Source organism: Oncorhynchus keta, unplaced genomic scaffold (genome assembly GCF_023373465.1).
Source record: "Oncorhynchus keta strain PuntledgeMale-10-30-2019 unplaced genomic scaffold, Oket_V2 Un_contig_18504_pilon_pilon, whole genome shotgun sequence".
In the NCBI taxonomy this organism is placed as follows: domain Eukaryota; kingdom Metazoa; phylum Chordata; class Actinopteri; order Salmoniformes; family Salmonidae; genus Oncorhynchus; species Oncorhynchus keta.
The window spans coordinates 89,514-105,000 of record NW_026280953.1 but is presented as its reverse complement, the minus strand read 5'-3'; positions in this window follow the sequence as shown (position 1 = coordinate 105,000).

The window sequence follows — 15,487 nt, the reverse complement described above, 5'->3', positions numbered from 1 at the left end:
ACACACACACACACACACACACACACACACACACACACACACACACACACACACACACACACACACACACACACACACGCACACTGGACACACACACACAGACTGGACACACACACACTGGACACACACACACAGACTGGACACACACTCACTGGACAAACACACACTGGACACACACACACACACTGGACAAACACACACATGCACGTCTTCCTATAGTTGTGAGGAGGACTGTTTTATAACACTGTTTATGTTGAATAACAAATTGAGCAATTATATATAATTATATATGGACATAAGCTCCATAGTTGTACAAGAAAACAAGGATATATTGTACTTTTCATAATAAAACAGACTTGAAACAATTAAATATGTGTAATAGAATTAAACAAATTGTACAACAGAGTGATGTAATGCAGGGTTACTATAGCAACAGAGTGTAATGCAGGGTTACTATAGCAACAGAGTGTTGTAATGCAGGGTCACTATAGCAACAGAGTGTTGTAATGCAGGGTCACTATAGCAACATAGTGTTGTAATGCAGGGTTACTATAGCAACAGAGTGTTGTAATGCAGGGTCACTATAGCAACATAGTGTTGTAATGCAGGGTTACTATAGCAACAGAGTGTTGTGATGCAGGTTCACTATAGCAACAGAGTGTTGTGATGCAGGGTTACACACACACACACTGGACAAACAAACACAAACACAGGAAACACACACACACTCTGGACACACACACATGCGCGTCTTCCTATAATTGTGACCAGGACCTCTTACAATAACATGTATTTTATGTTGAAAAACTAATTATATAATTATATATAATTATATATGGACATACGCTCCATAGTTGTACAAGAAAACAAGGATATATTGTACTTGTCATAATAAAACAGACTTGAAACAAGAAAAGCCTGTTAATTGTGAAAACAGTTTGTTTATTGATTTTACGTTTCCTCTGTCAGGTTGATGTTAACCTGCGACTGGTTGAAACATGAAACAAATATGAAATGAAATACAAAACAATTAAATATGTGGAATAGAATTAAACAAATTGTACAATTAGTACAACAGAGTGTTGTAATGCAGGGTTACTATAGCAACAGAGTGTTGTAATGCAGGGTCACTATAGCAACAGAGTGTTGTAATGCAGGGTTACTATAGCAACAGAGTGTTGTAATGCAGGGTTACTATAGCAACAGAGTGTTGTAATGCAGGGTTACTATAGCAACAGAGTGTTGTGATGCAGGGTTACTATAGCAACAGAGTGTTGTGATGCAGGGTTACTATAGCAACAGAGTGTTGTGATGCAGGGTCACTATAGCAACAGAGTGTTGTAATGCAGGGTTACTATAGCAACAGAGTGTTGTAATGCAGGGTTACTATAGCAACAGAGTGTTGTAATGCAGGGTTACTATAGCAACAGAGTGTTGTGATGCAGGGTTACTATAGCAACAGAGTGTTGTGATGCAGGGTCACTATAGCAACAGAGTGTTGTGATGCAGGGTCACTATAGCAACAGAGTGTTGTGATGCAGGGTCACTATAGCAACAGAGTGTTGTGATGCAGGGTCACTATAGCAACAGAGTGTTGTGATGCAGGTTCACTATAGCAACAGAGTGTTGTGATGCAGGGTCACTATAGCAACAGAGTGTTGTGATGCAGGGTCACTATAGCAACAGAGTGTTGTGATGCAGGGTCACTATAGCAACAGAGTGTTGTGATGCAGGGTCACTATAGCAACAGAGTGTTGTGATGCAGGGTCACTATAGCAACAGAGTGTTGTGATGCAGGGTCACTATAGCAACAGAGTGTTGTGATGCAGGGTCACTATAGCAACAGAGTGTTGTGATGCAGGGTCACTATAGCAACAGAGTGTTGTGATGCAGGGTCACTATAGCAACAGAGTGTTGTGATGCAGGGTCACTATAGCAACAGAGTGTTGTGATGCAGGGTCACTATAGCAACAGAGTGTTGTGATGCAGGGTCACTATAGCAACAGAGTGTTGTGATGCAGGGTCACTATAGCAACAGAGTGTTGTGATGCAGGGTCACTATAGCAACAGAGTGTTGTGATGCAGGGTTACTATAGCAACAGAGTGTTGTGATGCGGCCCCAGTAGAATCTCTCCAGACCAGAGGAACCCTGTGACGTCATCAACAGAGAGGGAGATTCTAGACACACGCTCTCTCTCTCTCTCTGCTCTCTCTCTGCTCTCTGCTCTCTCTCTGCTCTCTCTCTGCTCTCTCTGCTCTCTCTCTGCTCTCTCTCTCTCTCTCTGCTCTCTCTCTGCTTTCTCTCTGCTTTCTGCTGACTCTGCTGAATCTGCTCTCTCTCTGCTTTCTGCTGACTCTGCTCTCTCTGCTCTCTCTCTGCTCTCTCTCTGCTTTCTGCTGACTCTGCTGAATCTGCTCTCTCTCTCTCTCTCTCTCTGCTGCTCTCTCTGCTTTCTGCTGACTCTGCTCTCTCTCTGCTTTCTGCTGACTCTGCTATCCCTGCTCTCTCTGCTCTCTCTGGTTTCTCTCTCTGCTTTCTGTGCTCTCTCTGCTATCCCTGCTCTGTCTGCTATCTGGTCTCTCTGCTATCTGATCTCTCTGGTATCTGTCTCTCTGCTCTCTCTCTCTGCTCTCTCTCTCTGGTCTCTCTCTTTCTCTCTCTCTCTCTACTATCTCTGCTCGCTCTCTCTGCTCTCTACTGTCTCTGCTCTCTCAGCTCTCTATGCTCTCTCTCTCTACTCTCTCTCTGCTCTCTCTCTCTGTCTCTGCTCTCTCTCTCTCTCTGATGTCTCTGCTCTCTCTCTCTGCTGTCTCTGCTCTCTCTCTGCTGTGTCTGCTCTCTGCACGCTCAGCTCTCTCTGCTCTCTCTCTCTCTCTCTCTCTCTCTCTCTCTCTCTCTCTCTCTCTCTCTCTCTCTCTCTGGTCTCTGCTCTCTCTCTGCGGTCTCTGCTCTCTCTGCTCTCTCTGCTTTCCCTGCTCTCTCTGCTTTTCTCGCTCTCTCTGCTTTCCCTGCTCTCTCTGGCATCTCTATCTCTGCTCTCTCTGCTCTCTCTGCTCTCTCTGCTCTCTCTGCTCTCTCTGCTCTCTCTCTGCTTTCCCTGCTCTCTCTGGTATCTCTTTCTCTGCTCTCTGCTCTCACTGCTCTGCTCTCTCTCTCCCTCTCCTCTCTCTCTTCTCTCTCTGGCATCTCTATCTCTGCTCTCTCTGCTTTCCCTGCTCTCTCTGGTAACTCTCTCTGCTCTCTTTGCTCTATTTTTTTCCTGCTCTCTCTGCTCTCTGCTCTCTCTGGTATCTGTCTCTCGACTCTCTCTCTCTACTCTCTCTATGCTCTCTCTATGCTCTCTCTATGCTCGCTCTCTCTGATCTCTGTTTTCTCTCTGCTCACTCTCTCTCTCTGCTCACTCTCTCGCTCTGCTCGCTCTCTCGCTCTGCTCTCTCTGCTCTCTCTCTGCTCTCTCTCTGCTCTCTCTCTGCTCTCTGTTCTCTCTGCTGTCTCTCTGCTGTCTCTGCTGTCTCTCTGCTCTCTCTGTTCTCTCGGTTCACTTTCTGCTCTCTGTTCTCTCTGCTCTCTCTGTTCTCTTTGCTCTCTCTGTTCACTCTCTGCTCTCTCTCTGCTCTCTCTGTTCACTCTCTGCTCTCTCTCTGCTCTCTCTGTTCTCTCTGCTCTCTCTGTTCTCTCTGCTCTCTCTGTTCACTCTCTGCTCTCTCTCTGCTGTCTCTGTTCACTCTGGTCTCTCTCTCTGTTCTCTCTGCTTGCTCTCTCTGCTCTTTCTGCTCTCTGTTCTCTCTGCTGTCTCGCTCTCTGCTCTCTCTCTTCTCTCTCTGCTCTCTCTCTGCTGTCTCTCGCTCTGCTCTCTCTCTGCTCTCTCTGCTCTCTCTCTAATCTATCTGTTCTCTGTTCTCTCTCTGTTCTCTCTCTGCCCTCTCCCTGCTCTCTCTCTGCTGTCTCTCTGCTGTCTCTGTTCTCTCTGTTGTCTCGCTCTCTACTCTCGCTCTGCTCTTTCTCTGCTATCTTGCTCTCTCTCTTCTCTCTGCTCTCTCTGCTCACTCTCTCTGCTCTCTGCTCTAGTCTCTCTGCTCTGCTCTCTCTGGCCTCTGCTTTCCCTGCTCACTCTGCTCTCTGCTTTCCCTGCTCTCTCTGCTCTCTGCTTTCCCTGCTCACTCTGCTCTCTGCTTTCCCTGCTCTCTCTGCTCTCTGCTTTCTCTGCTCTCTCTGCTCTCTGCTTTCCCTGCTCACTCTGCTCTCTGCTTTCCCTGCTCTCTCTGCTCTCTGCTTTCCCTGCTCTCTCTGCTCTCTGCTTTCCCTGCTCTCTCTGCTCTCTGCTTTCCCTGCTCACTCTGCTCTCTGCTTTCTGCTCCCTGCTCTCTGCTCTCTGCTTTCCCTGCTCTCTCTGCTCTCTGCTTTCCCTGCTCACTCTGCTCTCTGCTTTCCCTGCTCACTCTGCTCTCTGCTTTCCCTGCTCACTCTGCTCTCTGCTTCTGCTTTCCTGCTCTCTGCTCTCTGCTTTCCCTGCTCTCTCTGCTCTCTGCTTTCCCTGCTCACTCTGCTGCTTTCCCTGCTCTCTGCTCTCTGCTCTTCTGCTCTCTGCTTTCCCTGCTCTCTCTGCTCTCTGCTTTCCCTGCTCTCTCTGCTCTCTGCTTTCCCTGCTCTCTCTGCTCTCTGCTTTCCCTGCTCACTCTGCTCTCTGCTTTCCCTGCTCACTCTGCTCTCTGCTTTCCCTGCTCTCTGCTCTCTGCTTTCCCTGCTCTCTCTGCTCTCTGCTTTCCCTGCTCACTCTGCTCTCTGCTTTCCCTGCTCTCTCTGCTCTCTGCTTTCCCTGCTCTCTCTGCTCTCTGCTTTCCCTGCTCTCTCTGCTCTCTGCTTTCCCTGCTCTCTGCTCTCTGCTTTCCCTGCTCTCTGCTCTCTGCTTTCCCTGCTCTCTCTGCTCTCTGCTTTCCCTGCTCTCTGCTCTCTGCTTTCCCTGCTCTCTCTGCTCTCTGCTTTCCCTGCTCACTCTGCTCTCTGCTTTCCCTGCTCTCTCTCTGCTTTCCCTGCTCTCTCTGCTCTCTGCTTTCCCTGCTCTCTGCTGCTCTGCTTTCCCTGCTCTCTGCTCTCTGCTTTCCCTGCTCTCTGCTCTCTGCTTTCCCTGCTCTCTCTGCTCTCTGCTTTCCCTGCTCTCTCTGCTCTCTGCTTTCCCTGCTCTCTCTGCTCTCTGCTTTCCCTGCTCTCTCTGCTCTCTGCTTTCCCTGCTCTCTCTGCTCTCTGCTTTCCCTGCTCTCTGCTCTCTGCTTTCCCTGCTCTCTCTGCTCTCTGCTTTCCCTGCTCACTCTGCTCTCTGCTTTCCCTGCTCTCTCTGCTCTCTGCTTTCCCTGCTCTCTCCTCTCTCTGCTTTCCCTGCTCTCTCTGCTCTCTGCTTTCCCTGCTCTCTCTGCTCTCTGCTTTCCCTGCTCTCTCTGCTCTCTGCTTTCCCTGCTCACTCTGCTCTCTGCTTTCCCTGCTCTCTCTGCTCTCTGCTTTCCCTGCTCACTCTGCTCTCTGCTTTCCCTGCTCTCTCTGCTCTCTGCTTTCCTGCTCACTCTGCTCTCTGCTTTCCCTGCTCACTCTGCTCTCTGCTTTCCCTGCTCTCTCTGCTCTCTGCTTTCCCTGCTCTCTGCTCTCTGCTTTCCTGCTCACTCTGCTCTCTGCTTTCCCTGCTCTCTCTGCTCTCTGCTTTGCCTCTGCTCTCTGCTTTCCCTGCTCTCTCTGCTCTCTGCTTTCCCTGCTCACTCTGCTCTCTGCTTTCCCTGCTCACTCTGCTCTCTGCTTTCCCTGCTCTCTGCTCTCTGCTTTCCCTGCTCTCTCTGCTCTCTGCTTTCCCTGCTCTCTCTGCTCTCTGCTTTCCCTGCTCTCTCTGCTCTCTGCTTTCCCTGCTCACTCTGCTCTCTGCTTTCCCTGCTCTCTCTGCTCTCTGCTTTCCCTGCTCCTCTGCTCTCTGCTTTCCCTGCTCTCTCTGCTCTCTGCTTTCCTGCTCTCTCTGCTCTCTGCTTTCCTGCTTTCCCTGCTCTCTCTCTGCTCTCTGCTTTCCCTGCTCTCTCTGCTCTCTGCTTTCCCTGCTCTCTCTGCTCTCTGCTTTCCCTGCTCTCTCTGCTCTCTGCTTTCCCTGCTCTCTCTGCTCTCTGCTTTCCCTGCTCACTCTGCTCTCTGCTTTCCTGCTCTCTGCTCTCTGCTTTCCCTGCTCTCTCTGCTCTCTCTGCTCTTCTGCTCTCTGCTTTCCCTGCTCACTCTGCTCTCTGCTTTCCCTGCTCACTCTGCTCTCTGCTTTCCCTGCTCTCTGCTCTCTGCTTTCCCTGCTCTCTCTGCTCTCTGCTTTCCCTGCTCTCTGCTCTCTGCTTTCCCTGCTCTCTCTGCTCTCTGCTTTCCCTGCTCTCTCTGCTCTCTGCTTTCCCTGCTCTCTCTGCTCTCTGCTTTCCCTGCTCTCTCTGCTCTCTGCTTTCCCTGCTCTCTGCTTTCCCTGCTCACTCTGCTCTTTCCCTGCTCTTTCCCTCTCTGCTGCTTTCTGCTCTGCTCTCTGCTTTCCCTGCTCTTCTGCTCTCTGCTTTCCCTGCTCTCTCTGCTCTCTGCTTTCCCTGCTCACTCTGCTCTCTGCTTTCCCTGCTCACTCTGCTCTCTGCTTTCCCTGCTCACTCTGCTCTCTGCTTTCCCTGCTCACTCTGCTCTCTGCTTTCCCTGCTCACTCTGCTCTCTGCTTTCCCTGCTCTCTCTGCTCTCTGCTTTCCCTGCTCTCTCTGCTCTCTGCTTTCCCTGCTCTCTCTGCTTTCCCTGCTCTCTCTGCTCTCTGCTTTCCCTGCTCACTCTGCTCTCTGCTTTCCCTGCTCACTCTGCTCTCTGCTTTCCCTGCTCACTCTGCTCTCTGCTTTCCCTGCTCTCTCTGCTCTCTGCTTTCCCTGCTCTCTGCTCTCTGCTTTCCCTGCTCTCCCTGCTCTCTGCTTTCCCTGCTCTCTCTGCTCTCTGCTTTCCCTGCTCACTCTGCTCTCTGCTTTCCCTGCTCTCTGCTTTCCCTGCTCTCTCTGCTCTCTGCTTTCCCTGCTCACTCTGCTCTCTGCTTTCCCTGCTCTCTCTGCTCTCTGCTTTCCCTGCTCTCTCTGCTCTCTGCTTTCCCTGCTCTCTCTGCTCTCTGCTTTCCCTGCTCTCTCTGCTCTCTGCTTTCCCTGCTCTCTCTGCTCTCTGCTTTCCCTGCTCTCTCTGCTCTCTGCTTTCCCTGCTCTCTCTGCTCTCTGCTTTCCCTGCTCTCTCTGCTCTCTGCTTTCCCTGCTCACTCTGCTCTCTGCTTTCCCTGCTCTCTCTGCTCTCTGCTTTCCCTGCTCTCTGCTTTCCCTGCTCTCTCTGCTCTCTGCTTTCCCTGCTCTCTCTGCTCTCTGCTTTCCCTGCTCTCTCTGCTCTCTGCTTTCCCTGCTCTCTCTGCTCTCTGCTTTCCCTGCTCACTCTGCTCTCTGCTTTCCCTGCTCTCTCTGCTCTCTGCTCTCTCTGCTTCTGCTGCTCTCTCTGCTCTCTGCTTTCCCTGCTCTCTCTGCTCTCTGCTTTCCCTGCTCTCTCTGCTCTCTGCTTTCCCTGCTCTCTCTGCTCTCTGCTTTCCCTGCTCTCTCTGCTCTCTGCTTTCCCTGCTCTCTCTGCTCTCTGCTTTCCCTGCTCTTCTGCTCTCTGCTTTCCCTGCTCTCTCTGCTCTCTGCTTTCCCTGCTCTCTCTGCTCTCTGCTTTCCCTGCTCTCTCTGCTCTCTGCTTTCCCTGCTCTCTCTGCTCTCTGCTTTCCCTGCTCTCTCTGCTCTCTGCTTTCCCTGCTCTCTGCTCTCTGCTTTCCCTGCTCTCTCTGCTCTCTGCTTTCCCTGCTCTCTCTGCTCTCTGCTTTCCCTGCTCTCTCTGCTCTCTGCTTTCCCTGCTCACTCTGCTCTCTGCTTTCCCTGCTCTCTCTGCTCTCTGCTTTCCCTGCTCTCTCTGCTGCTTTCCCTGCTCTCTCTGCTCTCTGCTTTCCCTGCTCTGCTCTCTGCTTTCCCTGCTCTCTCTGCTCTCTGCTTTCCCTGCTCTCTCTGCTCTCTGCTTTCCCTGCTCTCTCTGCTCTCTGCTTTCCCTGCTCTCTCTGCTCTCTGCTTTCCCTGCTCTCTCTGCTCTCTGCTTTCCCTGCTCTCTGCTGCTCTCTGCTCTCTGCTTTCCCCTGCTCTCTCTGCTCTCTGCTTTCCCTGCTCTCTCTGCTCTCTGCTTTCCCTGCTCACTCTGCTCTCTGCTTTCCCTGCTCTCTCTGCTCTCTGCTTTCCCTGCTCTCTCTGCTCTCTGCTTTCCTGCTCACTCTGCTCTCTGCTTTCCCTGCTCTCTGCTCTCTGCTTTCCCTGCTCTCTCTGCTCTCTGCTTTCCCTGCTCTCTGCTCTCTGCTTTCCCTGCTCTCTGCTCTCTGCTTTCCCTGCTCACTCTGCTCTCTGCTTTCCCTGCTCTCTGCTCTCTGCTTTCCTGCTCTCTCTGCTCTCTGCTTTCCCTGCTCTCTCTGCTCTCTGCTTTCCCTGCTCACTCTGCTCTCTGCTTTCCCTGCTCACTCTGCTCTCTGCTTTCCCTGCTCTCTCTGCTTTCCCTGCTCTCTCTGCTCTCTGCTTTCCCTGCTCACCCTGCTCTCTCTGCTCTTCCCTGCTCTCTCTGCTCTCTGCTTTCCTGCTCTTCTGCTCTCTGCTCTCCCTGCTCTCTGCTTCTGCTGCTCTCTGCTTTCCCTGCTCTCTCTGCTCTCTGCTTTCCCTGCTCTCTCTGCTCTCTGCTTTCCCTGCTCTCTCTGCTCTCTGCTTTCCCTGCTCTCTCTGCTCTCTGCTTTCCCTGCTCTCTCTGCTCTCTGCTTTCCCTGCTCTCTCTGCTCTCTGCTTTCCCTGCTCACTCTGCTCTCTGCTTTCCCTGCTCTCTCTGCTCTCTGCTTTCCCTGCTCACTCTGCTCTCTGCTTTCCCTGCTCACTCTGCTCTCTGCTTTCCCTGCTCTCTCTGCTCTCTGCTTTCCCTGCTCTCTCTGCTCTCTGCTTTCCCTGCTCTCTCTGCTCTCTGCTTTCCCTGCTCACTCTGCTCTCTGCTTTCCCTGCTCACTCTGCTCTCTGCTTTCCCTGCTCTCTCTGCTCTCTGCTTTCCCTGCTCTCTGCTTTCCCTGCTCTCTCTGCTCTCTGCTTTCCCTGCTCACTCTGCTCTCTGCTTTCCCTGCTCACTCTGCTCTCTGCTTTCCCTGCTCTCTCTGCTCTCTGCTTTCCCTGCTCTCTGCTCTCTGCTTTCCCTGCTCTCTCTGCTCTCTGCTTTCCCTGCTCTCTCTGCTCTCTGCTTTCCCTGCTCTCTCTGCTCTCTGCTTTCCCTGCTCTCTCTGCTCTCTGCTTTCCCTGCTCACTCTGCTCTCTGCTTTCCCTGCTCTCTGCTCTCTGCTTTCCCTGCTCTCTGCTCTCTGCTTTCCCTGCTCACTCTGCTCTCTGCTTTCCCTGCTCTCTCTGCTCTCTGCTTTCCCTGCACTCTGCTCTCTGCTTTCCCTGCTCTCTCTGCTCTCTGCTTTCCCTGCTCTCTCTGCTCTCTGCTTTCCCTGCTCTCTCTGCTCTCTGCTTTCCCTGCTCTCTCTGCTCTCTGCTTTCCCTGCTCTCTCTGCTCTCTGCTTTCCCTGCTCTCTCTGCTCTCTGCTTTCCCTGCTCTCTCTGCTCTCTGCTTTCCCTGCTCACTCTGCTCTCTGCTTTCCCTGCTCTCTCTGCTCTCTGCTTTCCCTGCTCTCTCTGCTCTCTGCTTTCCCTGCTCTCTCTGCTCTCTGCTTTCCCTGCTCTCTCTGCTCTCTGCTTTCCCTGCTCTCTCTGCTCTCTGCTTTCCCTGCTCTCTCTGCTCTCTGCTTTCCCTGCTCTCTCTGCTCTCTGCTTTCCCTGCTCTCTCTGCTCTCTGCTTTCCCTGCTCTCTCTGCTCTCTGCTTTCCCTGCTCTCTCTGCTCTCTGCTTTCCCTGCTCACTCTGCTCTCTGCTTTCCCTGCTCACTCTGCTCTCTGCTTTCCCTGCTCTCTCTGCTCTCTGCTTTCCCTGCTCTCTCTGCTCTCTGCTTTCCCTGCTCTCTCTGCTCTCTGCTTTCCCTGCTCTCTCTGCTCTCTGCTTTCCCTGCTCTCTGCTCTCTGCTTTCCCTGCTCTCTCTGCTCTCTGCTTTCCCTGCTCTCTCTGCTCTCTGCTTTCCCTGCTCTCTCTGCTCTCTGCTTTCCCTGCTCTCTCTGCTCTCTGCTTTCCCTGCTCACTCTGCTCTCTGCTTTCCCTGCTCTCTCTGCTCTCTGCTTTCCCTGCTCTCTCTGCTCTCTGCTTTCCCTGCTCTCTCTGCTCTCTGCTTTCCCTGCTCTCTCTGCTCTCTGCTTTCCCTGCTCTCTCTGCTCTCTGCTTTCCCTGCTCTCTCTGCTCTCTGCTTTCCCTGCTCTCTCTGCTCTCTGCTTTCCCTGCTCTCTCTGCTCTCTGCTTTCCCTGCTCTCTCTGCTCTCTGCTTTCCCTGCTCACTCTGCTCTCTGCTTTCCCTGCTCTCTCTGCTCTCTGCTTTCCCTGCTCTCTGCTTTCCCTGCTCTCTCTGCTCTCTGCTTTCCCTGCTCTCTCTGCTCTCTGCTTTCCCTGCTCTCTCTGCTCTCTGCTTTCCCTGCTCACTCTGCTCTCTGCTTTCCCTGCTCTCTCTGCTCTCTGCTTTCCCTGCTCTCTCTGCTCTCTGCTTTCCCTGCTCTCTCTGCTCTCTGCTTTCCCTGCTCTCTCTGCTCTCTGCTTTCCCTGCTCTCTCTGCTCTCTGCTTTCCCTGCTCTCTGCTCTCTGCTTTCCCTGCTCTCTCTGCTCTCTGCTTTCCCTGCTCACTCTGCTCTCTGCTTTCCCTGCTCTCTCTGCTCTCTGCTTTCCCTGCTCACTCTGCTCTCTGCTTTCCCTGCTCTCTCTGCTCTCTGCTTTCCCTGCTCACTCTGCTCTCTGCTTTCCCTGCTCTCTCTGCTCTCTGCTTTCCCTGCTCTCTCTGCTCTCTGCTTTCCCTGCTCACTCTGCTCTCTGCTTTCCCTGCTCTCTCTGCTCTCTGCTTTCCCTGCTCTCTGCTCTCTGCTTTCCCTGCTCTCTCTGCTCTCTGCTTTCCCTGCTCTCTCTGCTCTCTGCTTTCCCTGCTCACTCTGCTCTCTGCTTTCCCTGCTCTCTCTGCTCTCTGCTTTCCCTGCTCTCTCTGCTCTCTGCTTTCCCTGCTCTCTCTGCTCTCTGCTTTCCCTGCTCTCTCTGCTCTCTGCTTTCCCTGCTCTCTCTGCTCTCTGCTTTCCCTGCTCTCTCTGCTCTCTGCTTTCCCTGCTCTCTCTGCTCTCTGCTTTCCTGCTCTCTCTGCTCTCTGCTTTCCCTGCTCTCTCTGCTCTCTGCTTTCCCTGCTCTCTCTGCTCTCTGCTTTCCCTGCTCACTGCTGCTTTCCCTCTCTCTCTGCTTCTGCCCTGCTCTCTCTGCTCTCTGCTTTCCTGCTCTCTCTGCTCTCTGCTTTCCCTGCTCTCTCTGCTCTCTGCTTTCCCTGCTCACTCTGCTCTCTGCTTTCCCTGCTCTCTCTGCTCTCTGCTTTCCCTGCTCTCTCTGCTCTCTGCTTTCCCTGCTCTTCTGCTCTCTGCTTTCCCTGCTCTCTCTGCTCTCTGCTTTCCCTGCTCTCTCTGCTCTCTGCTTTCCCTGCTCACTCTGCTCTCTTTTTCCCTGCTCTCTCTGCTCTCTGCTTTCTTTCCTGCTCTCTCTGCTCTCTGCTTTCCCTGCTCTCTCTGCTCTCTGCTTTGCTCTCTGCTCTCTGCTCTCTGCTTTCCCTGCTCTCTCTGCTCTCTGCTTTCCCTGCTCCTCTGCTCTCTGCTTTCCCTCTCTGCTTCTCCCTGCTCTCTCTGCTCTCTGCTTTCCCTGCTCTCTCTGCTCTCTGCTTTCCCTGCTCTCTCTGCTCTCTGCTTTCCCTGCTCACTCTGCTCTCTGCTTTCCCTGCTCTCTCTGCTCTCTGCTTTCCCTGCTCTCTCTGCTCTCTGCTTTCCCTGCTCTCTCTGCTCTCTGCTTTCCCTGCTCTCTCTGCTCTGCTTTCCTGCTCTCTCTGCTCTCTGCTTTCCCTGCTCTCTCTGCTCTCTGCTTTCCCTGCTCTCTCTGCTCTCTGCTTTCCCTGCTCTCTGCTCTCTCCTTTCTGCTCTCTCTGCTCTCTGCTTTCCCTGCTCTCTCTGCTCTCTGCTTTCCCTGCTCTCTGCTGCTTTCCCTGCTCTTTCTCTGCTCCTCTGCTTTCCCTGCTCTCTCTGCTCTGCTCTCTGCTCCTCTGCTCTCTGCTTTCCTGCTCTCTCTGCTCTCTGCTTTCCCTGCTCTGCTCTGCTCTCTGCTTTCCCTGCTCTCTGCTCTCTGCTTTCCCTGCTCTCTCTGCTCTCTGCTTTCCCTGCTCTCTCTGCTCTCTGCTTTCCCTGCTCACTCTGCTCTCTGCTTTCCCTGCTCACTCTGCTCTCTGCTGCTCTCTGCTCTTCCCTGCTCTCTCTGCTCTCTGCTTTCCCTGCTCTCTCTGCTCTCTGCTTTCCCTGCTCACTCTGCTCTCTGCTTTCCCTGCTCTCTCTGCTCTCTCTGCTTCTGCTTTCCTGCTCTCTCTGCTCTCTGCTCTGCTTTCCCTGCTCACTCTGCTCTCTGCTTTCCCTGCTCTCTCTGCTCTCTGCTTTCCCTGCTCTCTCTGCTCTCTGCTTTCCCTGCTCTCTCTGCTCTCTGCTTTCCCTGCTCTCTCTGCTCTCTGCTTTCCCTGCTCACTCTGCTCTCTGCTTTCCCTGCTCTCTCTGCTCTCTGCTTTCCCTGCTCTCTGCTGCTCTCTTCCCTGCTCTCTCTGCTCTCTGCTTTCCCTGCTCACTCTGCTCTCTGCTTTCCCTGCTCTCTGCTCTCTGCTTTCTCTGCTCTGCTCTCTGCTTTCTCTGCTCACTTGCTCTCTGCTTTCCCTGCTCTCTCTGCTCTCTGCTTTCCTGCTCTCTCTGCTCTCTGCTTTCCCTGCTCTCTCTGCTCTCTGCTTTCCCTGCTCTCTCTGCTCTCTGCTTTCCCTGCTCTCTCTGCTCTCTGCTTTCCCTGCTCTCTCTGCTCTCTGCTTTCCCTGCTCTCTCTGCTCTCTGCTTTCCCTGCTCTCTCTGCTCTCTGCTTTCCCTGCTCTCTCTGCTCTCTGCTTTCCCTGCTCTCTCTGCTCTCTGCTTTCCCTGCTCTCTCTGCTCTCTGCTTTCCCTGCTCTCTGCTCTGCTCTCTGCTTTCCCTGCTCTCTCTGCTCTCTGCTTTCCCTGCTCTCTCTGCTCTCTGCTTTCCCTGCTCTCTCTGCTCTCTGCTTTCCCTGCTCTCTCTGCTCTCTGCTTTCCCTGCTCTCTCTGCTCTCTGCTTTCCCTGCTCTCTCTCTGCTTTCCCTGCTCTCTCTGCTCTCTGCTTTCCCTGCTCTCTCTGCTCTCTGCTTTCTGCTGCTCTCTGCTGCTCCCTGCTTTCTGCTCTGCTCTTCTCTGCTCTCTGCTTTCCCTGCTCTCTCTCTCTCTGCTTTCCCTGCTCTCCCTGCTCTCTGCTTTCTCTGCTTTCCTCTCTCTGCTCTCTGCTTTCCCTGCTCTCTCTGCTCTCTGCTTTCCCTGCTCACTCTGCTCTCTGCTTTCCCTGCTCTCTCTGCTCTCTGCTTTCCCTGCTCTCTCTGCTCTCTGCTTTCCCTGCTCTCTCTGCTCTCTGCTTTCCCTGCTCTCTCTGCTCTCTGCTTTCCCTGCTCTCTCTGCTCTCTGCTTTCCCTGCTCACTCTGCTCTCTGTTTCCCTGCTCTCTCTGCTCTCTGCTTTCCCTGCTCTCTCTGCTCTCTGCTTTCCCTGCTCTCTCTGCTCTCTGCTTTCCCTGCTCTCTCTGCTCTCTGCTTTCCCTGCTCACTCTGCTCTCTGCTTTCCCTGCTCTCTCTGCTCTCTGCTCTGCTTTCCCTGCTCTCTCTGCTCTCTGCTTTCCCTGCTCTCTCTGCTCTCTGCTTTCCCTGCTCACTCTGCTCTCTGCTTTCCCTGCTCTCTCTGCTCTCTCTGCTCTCTGCTTTCCCTGCTCACTCTGCTCTCTGCTTTCCCTGCTCTCTCTGCTCTCTGCTTTCCCTGCTCTCTCTGCTCTCTGCTTTCCCTGCTCACTCTGCTCTCTGCTTTCCCTGCTCTCTCTGCTCTCTGCTTTCCCTGCTCTCTCTGCTCTCTGCTTTCCCTGCTCACTCTGCTCTCTGCTTTTCCCTGCTCTCTCTGCTCTCTGCTTTCCCTGCTCTCTCTGCTCTCTGCTTTCCCTGCTCACTCTGCTCTCTGCTTTCCCTGCTCACTCTGCTCTCTGCTTTCCTTTCCTGCTCTCTCTGCTCTCTGCTTTCCCTGCTCACTCTGCTCTCTGCTTTCCCTGCTCACTCTGCTCTCTGCTTTCCCTGCTCTCTCTGCTCTCTGCTTTCCCTGCTCTCTCTGCTCTCTGCTTTCCCTGCTCTCTCTGCTCTCTGCTTTCCCTGCTCTCTCTGCTCTCTGCTTTCCCTGCTCTCTCTGCTCTCTGCTTTCCCTGCTCACTCTGCTCTCTCTGCTCTCTGCTTTCCCTGCTCTCTCTGCTGTCTGCTTTCCCTGCTCTCTCTGCTCTCTGCTTTCCCTGCTCTCTCTGCTCTCTCCTTTCCCTGCTCACTCTGCTCTCTCTGCTCTCTGCTTTCCCTGCTCTCTCTGCTCTCTGCTTTCCCTGCTCACTCTGCTCTCTGCTTTCCCTGCTCTCTCTGCTCTCTGCTTTCCCTGCTCTCTCTGCTCTCTGCTTTCCCTGCTCTCTCTGCTCTCTGCTTTCCTGCTCTCTCTGCTCTCTGCTTTCCCTGCTCACTCTGCTCTCTGCTTTCCCTGCTCAAACTGCTCTCTGCTTTCCCTGCTCTGATGGCTGTCTCTGCTTTCCCTGCTCACTCAGCTCTCTGTTTCCCTGACTCTGTTCTCTGCTCTTTGTGCCTGCTCTTCTGCTTTCTGCTGCTCTTCTCTGCTCTCTGCTTTCCCTGCTCTCTCTGCTCTCTGCTTTCCCTGCTCACTCTGCTCTCTGCTTTCCTGCTCACTCTGCTCTCTGCTTTCCCTGCTCACTCTGCTCTCTGCTCCCTGTCTCTCTGCTCTCTGCTTTCCCTGCTCTCTCTGCTCTCTGCTTTCCCTGCTCACTCTGCTCTCTGCTTTCCCTGCTCAATGTCTCTGCTCTCTGTTTCCCTGCTCTCTCTGCTCAAATGCTTTCCTTGTCAGATTTGCTTCTCTGCTTTCCCTGCTCTTGCTCTGTCTGCTCTCTGCTTTCCCTGCTCTCATCACGTGCTTTCTGCTTTCCTGCCCTGTCTGCTCATCAATGTGTCTCATTTCGCTCTCTGCACTGCTAGTTTCACCCTGCCCTGCTTTCTCTCAAACTCTCTCTGATTTATGACCAACTCTATGGTGTTCTGCTCTCATAGACTGAACCCTGCATTTTGACAATCTCTTTTCATTCTAACTGTTTTCCCTGTCTCCATTGTCTGTCTGTTATGCAGAGCTCATCAATATGGCTTGGAGATTTGGCGCTATCTGGGACAAGAG